The sequence below is a fragment of the Phyllobates terribilis genome, unplaced genomic scaffold (assembly GCF_046119375.1).
Source record: "Phyllobates terribilis strain yellow unplaced genomic scaffold, ASM4611937v1 Scaffold_24__1_contigs__length_18792416, whole genome shotgun sequence".
NCBI lineage: Eukaryota > Metazoa > Chordata > Amphibia > Anura > Dendrobatidae > Phyllobates > Phyllobates terribilis.
In genome coordinates, this window is record NW_027362784.1 from 13,369,537 (window position 1) to 13,378,975 (window position 9,439).

Below are 9,439 nucleotides of genomic sequence, written 5' to 3' on the forward strand. Positions count from 1 at the left end.
TGTGGCTCTGTGCCCCATCCAGGTCCCCATCTTGTGGCTATGTGCCCCATCCAGGTCCCCATCTTGTGGCTATGTGCCCCATCCAGGTCCCCATCTTGTGGCTATGTGCCCCATCCAGGTCCCCATCTTGTGGCTATGTGCCCCATCCAGGTCCACATCTTGAGGCTCTGTGCCCCATCCAGGTCCCCATCCTGTGGCTATGTGCCCCATCCAGGTCCCCTCTTGTGGCTATGTGCCCCATCCAGGTCCCCATCTTGTGGCTATGTGCCCCATCCAGGTCCCCATCTTGTGGCTATGTGCCCCATCCAGGTCCCCTCTTGTGGCTATGTGCCCCATCCAGGTCCCCATCTTGTGGCTCTGTGCCCCATCCAGGTCCCCATCTTGTGGCTATGTGCCCCATCCAGGTCCCCTCTTGTGGCTCTGTGCTCCCTGTGTTGTTCTTCACACACATAAAATAGAAAAAAAAAAAGATGATTCTCACCTGTCCTCCGTTCCCTCGACGGCCTTCCTGCAGATGTGGCCCGCAGGCACCACAGAGTCCGACCCCTTGACGATCCCGACCTGGTCCAGGAGGAGCCGCCGACAGCAGTGCTGCATTGCCGCACAGAGACTGTCTCCCAGCACTGCATTTCCAATGCCAGCCGCTGGCCAATCAGAGGCCAGCAACTGACATCTGCATATGGCAATGACGTCATACTCGCTGCGCCGACACGCAGATATCAGCTGCTGGCCTCTGATTGGCCAGCGGCTGGCATTGGAAATGCAGTGCTGGGAGACAGTCTCTGTGTGGCAATGCAGCGCTGCTGTCGGCGGCTCCTCCTGGACCAGGTCGGGATCGTCAAGGGGTCTGTGCCTGCGGGCCGCATAAAGCAGCCTCAGGGGCCGCATGCGGCCCGCGGGCCGCGTGTTTGAGACCCCTGCTCTAATACATACATGTCAAACTCTGGCCCGTGGACCAAACCTGGCCCGCAGGGTGGTTATATTTGACCCGCGACAACAGAACCACCACCACTATTTGGGGCCATTATTCTGTATGGAGGACAATGTGGGGCCTATTATACTGTACGGAGGACTATGTGGGGCCATTATTCTGTATGTAGGATTATGTGGGGTCCAAGTTTTTCATTTTGGCCCTCTGTGTGTTTGAGTGTGACATCCCTGCTCTAATATGTGGTCCCATTACTTACATTAGTTATGTCTCTTTGTCTCCTCTCACAGGTTCCACCTTCCGCCGGCTGATATCATCTTGCCGGCGTGGATTATCCAGGGTTGCTCGCTCCATCAGACAAAGCTGCATATTTGCTCCCTGTCATCGGAGCAACACAAACATCTCAATGTGAAAAACCCTTCATGTCTAGTGCCTAGTACAGCATGTCCACCATTAAAGATGCACTTGTGTGGAAGGACTTGTACCATCTACCTGTGGCCTTCTGACCAGCAAGTAACATCTGCAGAAGAAGGCCCTCCAAGAACATCTCTTCATCCTTCCATGTAATTCTTAATAAAAAAAAAAAACTAAAAAGAATCATTTCAAATTGATTAATGTCCCTTTGCATTTAATGTAATACTACTGACATTTATGGCATATCAGTACTAAACATCATATATGTCTGATGAGAGAATATCGTTTCCATGTTTCATGTTAATCCTCTAATCCTCAGCCAAAAGTGGAAGAGAAGACCAGTGATTCTGTTACATCCACGAATGACAGTCAATCCAGGGAAAAACACCTTCTGATCCATACATTTTCAGGCACTCTGATCCTTTTACCTTCATGTGGCTCTACTTAAGTTTTATGTATAAGAACCAGTTGGATTCAGTACTGGGCATCCTGGGGGTCCCAGCAGGCACATCCCAATTGTTCAACTAAAAAAGACATACTGTATTATAGTGTGATATATATATATATATATATATATATATATATATACACACACTGTGTGCAGAATTATTAGGCAAATGAGTATTTTGATCACATGATACTTTTTATACATGTTGTCCTACTCCAAGCTGCATAGGCTTGAGAGCCAACTACCAATTAAGTAAATCTGGTGATGTGCATCTCTGTAATGAGGAGGGGTGTTGACTAATGACATCAACACCCTATATAAGGTGTGCTTAATTATTAGGCAACTTCCTTTCCTTTGGCAAAATGGGTCAGAAGAGAGATTTGACGGGCTCTGAAAAGTCCAAAATTGTGAGATGTCTTGCAGAGGGATGCAGCAGTCTTGAAATTTCCAAACTTTTGAAGCGTGATCACCGAACAATCAAGCGTTTCATGGCAAATAGTCAACAGGGTCGCAAGAAGCGTGTTGGCCAAAAAAGGCGCAAAATAACTGCCCATGAATTGAGGAAAATCAAGCGTGAAGCTGCCAAGATGCCATTCACCACCAGTTTTGCCATATTTCAGAGCTGCAATGCTACTGGAGTATCAAAAAGCACAAGGTGTGCGATACTCAGGGACATGGCCAAGGTAAGGAAGGCTGAAAAACGACCACCTTTGAACAAGAAGCATAAGATAAAACGTCAAGAATGGGCCAAGAAATATCTTAAGACTGATTTTTCAAAGGTTTTATGGACTGATGAAATGAGAGTGACTCTTGATGGGCCAGATGGATGGGCCAGAGGCTGGATCAGTAAACGGCAGAGAGCTCCACTCCGACTCAGATGCCAGCAAGGTGGAAGTGGGGTACTGGTATGGGCTGGTATTATCAAAGATGAACTTGTGGGACCTTTTCGGGTTGAGGATGAAGTGAAGCTCAACTCCCAGACCTACTGCCAGTTTCTGGAAGACAACTTCTTCAAGAAGTGGTACAGGAAGAAGTTGGTATCGTTCAAGAAAAACATGATTTTCATGCAGGACAATGCTCCATCACATGCATCCAACTACTCCACAGCGTGGCTGGCCAGTAAAGGTCTAAAAGAAGAAAAAATAATGACATGGGCCCCTTGATCACCTGATCTGAACCCCATAGAGAACCTGTGGTCCATCATAAAATGTGAGATCTACAGGGAGGGAAAACAGTACACCTCTCGGAACAGGGTCTGGGAGGCTGTGGTGGCTGCTGCACGCAATGTTGATCGAAAACAGATCAAGCAACTGACAGAATCTATGGATGGAAGGCTGTTGAGTGTCATCATAAAGAAAGGTGGCTATATTGATCACTAATTTTTGGGGTTTTTGTCTTTGCATGTCAGAAATGTTTATTTCTATATTTTGTGCACTGATATTGGTTTACCTGGTGAAAATAAACAAGTGAGATGGGATTATATTTGGTTTTTATTAAATTGTCTAATAATTCTGCACAGTAATAGTTACCTGCACAAACAAATATCCTCCTAAGATAGCCAAATCTTAAAAAAAACACTCCAACTTCCAAAAATATTAAGCTTGGATATTTATGAGTCTTGTGGGTTGATTGAGAACATAGTTGTTGATCAACAATAAAAATAATCCTCTAAAATACAATTTGCCTAATAATTCTGCACACCGCGTATATCTATATATATAATCGTCTTATCCCGTCTGTCTGTCTGTCTGTCTGTCGGGGAAATCCCGCGTCACTGATTGGTCCAGCAGCGGCCAATCAGCGACGCGTGATTTCAGAAAAAAGATGGCGGCCGTTAGAGGCTCATCTGCGGGACGGAGCTAAGCGGCGATGCAGCCGGGAGATGACCGGCGCGAGGCTCTCATCTCCCGGCCGCTAGCAGCAGAAGGACCCCGACCGGCGAGCAGCCGCTCATCTCCCGGCTTCTCGCAGCGGAAGTAGCCGCACAGGCAGTGGCGCTGACCTCCATGCGGCTAGGGTGTCAAGGGAGGACCGGGGAGCGGCGCTACGGGTCGGGATACTTCTGCTGCGAGAAGCCGCTCATCTCCCGGCTTCTCGCAGCGGAAGTAGCCACACAGGCAGCGGCGCTCCCCGGTCCTCACCAATACGATTCTGCTCCCCGGTCCTCACCTATACGATTCGCTGATTGGTCGCGGTCTCTGGCCGCGACCAATCAGTGATCTTGGCGCAAAAGTTAAACACCGCTGTGCTGATTGGTCGCGGCCGCTGCCCGCGACCAATCACCGATTTGGACGCCACATTTAAATAGCGGCCACGACCAATCACCGATCTTGGCGCAACATTTAAACACTGCTGTGCTGATTGGTCGCGGACGCTGCCCGCGAACAATCAGCGATTTTGGCGAAAATTTAAACAATGCTCTGCTGACTGGTCGCGGATGCCAGCCACGACCAATCAGCGAGATTGGCGCCAAATTTAAACAACGCTCTGCTAATTGGTCGCGGACTCCAGCCACGACCAATCAGCGAGATTGGCGCCAAATTTAAACAACGCTCTGGCGCCAAATTTAAACAACGCTCTGCTGATTGGTCGCGGCCGCCAGCCGACCGCGACCAATCAGCGAGATTGGCGCCAAATTTAAACACCGCTCTGCTGATTGCGCCCGGTCGGCCGCATACATATTCTAGAATACCCAATGCGTTAGAATTGGGACACCATCTAGTATATATATAAATATATTCACTTGTGGAAAACCCTTTTAACTAGGGCTGTGGTGTCAGTAAGTCAAATTTCCAACTATAATAATTACTGATAACAAATATACTGCAACAAATAATAGTAAATATTCAGCAATTTATGCATGAAAATAATTTATAATATACAATATTAACAATATATAAGTATTTACATTTTTTTCTACCTGCAGTTGGAGTTGGTACGTTCTTCTGATACTAACTCCACAGCTCGGCTTTTCCTTCTTTCCTGCTCCTCTAACATAAAAGTACAGCAATTAATTACGACAAGTTAATCATTTAAATGCTGCTGTCAATCTCTGACAGCAGCACGTAAATGTAACCCGTGCCATTGCTTCCATTTACCAGCTCCCATCTGTGCCCTGTGACATGATCTCGGGGGCTGATGGGTCACTAGGACAGTGAGGGCCCTGTGCCCGCTGTCTTGGTGCTCCTCTGGAGCTCATCTATATGCTGAGCTTCAAAGGAGACAGAGATTTAGGCTACCGCCCCACTATCAGTATTTGGTCCAATTTCACCACAAATGGATTTTTTTCCCCATTTTTAGTACATTGAATAGTAAAATGAATCATTCAAAACTACAAGTAACCCCAAAGTCATGCCAGTTTCCATGGCCCAGAAGATTCTCTGAAGGAAGAGTGTCATTGGGTGACTGCTCCTTTGGTAAATACCATAAACATTAGCACTTAAAAAGGTCCATATGTCTGGAACCGTATAGATGATTTCGAAAGAAACAAAAAAAAGCTCAGTGATAAGAAACAGATGATGGTTATTAATGGAACACACTAACTGGGTCACATTTAAAAGTGGTGTACCCCAGGAGTCAGTATTGGGACTTCTATTTAATACATTTATTAATGACCTTTTGGGGGGTATACAGAGTAAAATTTCAATATTTTCAGATGATCGTAAACTCTGCAAGGTTATCAGTACATAGGAGGATAATGTAATATTACAGAGGGATTTATGTAAGCTTGAGGTTTGGGCTGAAAAATGGCAATTGAAGTTTAATGTAGATAAATGTTCTTGCTTGGGACAAATTACAATGTACAATTATGTACTAAACACTGGGAAAACCATCACTGGAAAAGACTTGGGTGTATGGGTGGACAGCAAACTCAACTTTAATAACCAGTGCTAGGCCGCTGCTGCCAAGGCAAATAGAACCATGGAAGCATTAAAAGAGGCATAGATGCTTATGATAAGAACATAGTTTTGTCTGTATACAAGTCACTAATTCAGCCACATTTAGAATACTGTGTATAATTTTGGTCTTTGGTGTATAAGACGGACATAGTTGAACTAGGACGTATGCAGACAAATGCAACCAAGGTTATTAAGGGAATTGGTGCACTGCAATTCCAAGACAGGTTATCAAAGTTAGGGTTATTCAGTTTGGAATAATGAAGGTTTAAGGGCGATCTTATTACAATGTACAAATATAAGAAGAAACAGTATAGAGATCTTATTAAGGAACTTTTTACATATAGACCTTCAACGATGACAAGGAGGCACCCTCTCCTACTAGAAGAAAGATGGTTTCTCAGTCATCATAGATGGCGATTCTTTACTCTAAGAATAGTGAAATTACGGGACTTTCGGGAACATAAACATCACAGTAAAAGATAATGCCTTACCAACACCAGGTCAGATTACCAATGCACCGCAGGATGCAGCAAGCCTCCATGATAAAGGCGGGGGCAGCACATGTGCAAAATACTAATGCCGACAGCCACTCACTAACCTACCAATTCTTGGAGGGGGTGGCTGTGTAGTATTATACATGCACACTGATGGAGTCTGCATAGGGCGCCAGTCACACAGATATGTGTGATACACAGTGTCTGGCTTTACTGTGATGTTTTTTGAAATTATGTCCAATGTTCACCATTTTTAATATTCAGACTTTCGGGAACATCATATTGTAATTGTTGATTTACTAAACAAGTTCAAGTATGGCCCGGATGCTTTTGTTGAAAAATATATTACAGGTTATGGGAACTAGATTCTGTGATGGGACGTTCATCCAGGGAACTAGTCTAATTGCCATTAGTGGAGTTGGGAAGGATTTTTTCGTTAATAGGGGGCAATTAGCATCTGCCTCATGGGTCTTTTGCCTTCCTTTGTATCAACATGTTAGGTTATAGGTAGAACACAATGGATGTGTCTTCTTTCAATGTACTGTGTGGGGAAATGTATTGTCAGGGGGAATCATACTGTACATCATGCTGTGTGCAATAGGACTGTGGGGGCATCATATTGAGTGTGATAGCCACTGTGGGGCCATGAAAGTGGTATCATACTGTGTGTAGGCATATATGAGGAATTGGACTAGATTAGAATACTGGCATTCAAGAAAGAATGTCACACCGATTGTACTCCCGGGATTATGGTGTGCTGTGGAATAATATATGTTAGCAGGACCCCTCTAGTCTTCATTCCAGGTATACTAACTGCTCAGTGTTACATTGATTTGGTCGTGGAACCAGTGATATGGACATTTCTTAAACGTGCCTCAGTAACTATTTTTCAACATGGAAATGTTAAGCTACATGTTGCAGGTGCTACTGTGAGCAGCATGCTTGACTTAAACATGATACCATGGCCAGAAGCATCTCCGGATTTGACTCCCATTAAGCACTTCATTGGTCGGGCATTGCAAAAGGAGTTGCCGTCAGCAGATCTTGATGATTTGTGTGCCCAAGTGCATTCATTATGGCAGAACATTCCTCATACAACCCCTTCACCCTGAAACCTGTTTTCACTTTCCTGACCAGGCCAAGTTTTTTAATTCTAACCAGTGTCACTTTATGAGTTAACAGGCTATCCCTGCATGTGTCACAGCTGTCTAACAGATGTGACACATACAGCCGCGGGGGCTGTTACTGAAATGCCGAGCATGCCGAAACTACTATGCGAGTACCGAGTGTGCTCTTTTAAAGGGTTAAACGAGCACGCTCACTCATCACTACTAGTGTTGAGCGAGTATGTTCTATTAACCCTTTCGCCGAGTATGTTCGGGCCGAGCTCCGAGTATTTACAGCTGCTCGGTGATATGGTTGAATCGCTCCTATGTGCATGATTTGAAACTGTTTGACAGTTTTATTACATGTGAGGAATGTCTATTTCTTACACATTCCTCACATGTAATAAAACTGTCAAACAGTTGCAAATCATGCACACGGGAGCGATTCAACCATATTACCGAGCAGCTGTAAATACTCGGAGCTCGGCCCGAGCATACTCGGACAGAACATACTCGCTCAACCCTAATCACTACCCATATATAGGGCAAAACTACTGTTCAGGCGGACGGCAGGGGTCGAAAGGGAAGGAGCTCCATTCCAGAATGTAAAATTTGCTGGAATAATTAGCGGATGCCAAACTTTTCCACAAGGGACACCATTTTGGAAACTAGACCCCTCAGGGAACTTATCTAGATGGGTGGTGCGCTCATATGTAGGTGCTTCACATACGTTTATAACATTGAGCCGTGAAAATAAAAAAATGAAAAAAAAAAAATCACATTTTTCCCGTAGGAATGTTCTTTAGCCCCAAATTTTGCATTTTCACAAGGGTAACAGTAGAAAATAGACACCAAAATTTGTTATGCAATTTATCCTGAGTACGCAGATACCCCATATGTGGTCGAAAACTACTTTTGAGGCATAATGCAAAGCTCAGAAGGGAAGAAGTGCCATATTGGAGTTCAGATTTTGCTGGACTGCTTTGAGGGTGCTGTGTCACATTGGCTAAGGTACCAGATCAACCGAATCCTTCATAAGTGATCCCAGTTTACAAACTACACCTCTCAATGAATTCATCTAGGGGTGTAGTTGTGACACCCTGCGGCTGCAGACTGCCACAGAACTCCTGGGTGTTGCACAGATGGATTCTCCCCAGTGGCCTCAATTCATGCAGACACCTCCACTCAAGTCCACTAGATGGAGCCCTGTCAGGTATATATATACTGGGGGGGTGGAGTTCAGGAAGTCAGTCAGTGGGAAGCAGTAAGTGTGACACGATGCTGCAGCACCAGACAAGCTGAAGTCTGTGTGGCTGAAAGTCAGGCTAGGCCCAAGCTGCGGGCAAGTCTGGCCAGTGAGATCCTAGAGTGGGCTAGAAGGCAAGGAGAAGAGAAGAGCCATGAGGGACAGAGGAAGCACAGAGGGTTCGTCCCCTGATGCAAGCCGGGCAACGGGCCCGAGCCTATTGGGACCTTTATGCCCAGTAGGGAATCCGGCATACTGAGGAGGATTTCAGATCCCTCAGTCCACCCGTGAATACCGCACATTCAGAGGACTAGGTACCATGAAGGCCCCAGCGTCCAGGGATCGTGGTAACCAGTGGGAAAGCCCTCTCCACCAAGCAAGACGGGTGATAGAAACATCAAGGGAGATAGACCTTGTCCCAGGCAGGTCAGAAGCTCCAGGGAGAGAGACAGGAAGATACAGAAAGGAGGCCTTACACCCGCTCACTGGGGAGCAAGTCCAGAAGTGCACACCACCTACAAGTACCCCGGACCATACCTGCCTACCATCTACAGTAAAGGTACTGAAACTAGCCCCAGTGTGTGTGTCTGTTCTTCCTCTGACCCGGCTGGGTCCCCTCTCTCCTGCATCCCTTCACACCACCCTACCCCGGGGACCACTCCGCCTGTGGGGAGCAGAAACACCTCGGCTGCCATCCCAACACCCCCGGAGGTCTGAAGCAGTGCTGGTAATCATTACCAGGTACCACAGGTTGCGTCACGAACTGTTTTTTTTATCCAAGTTCCAATCCCCTTTTTCAAGAGTGACCCCAGGGTACGGGCCCGGGAGCCGACCACCGCGACACCCCCAAACCAGGCAAAGGCCCGGGTACCGAGTCGTCCCCATCCCCTGGGCGCGACATAGT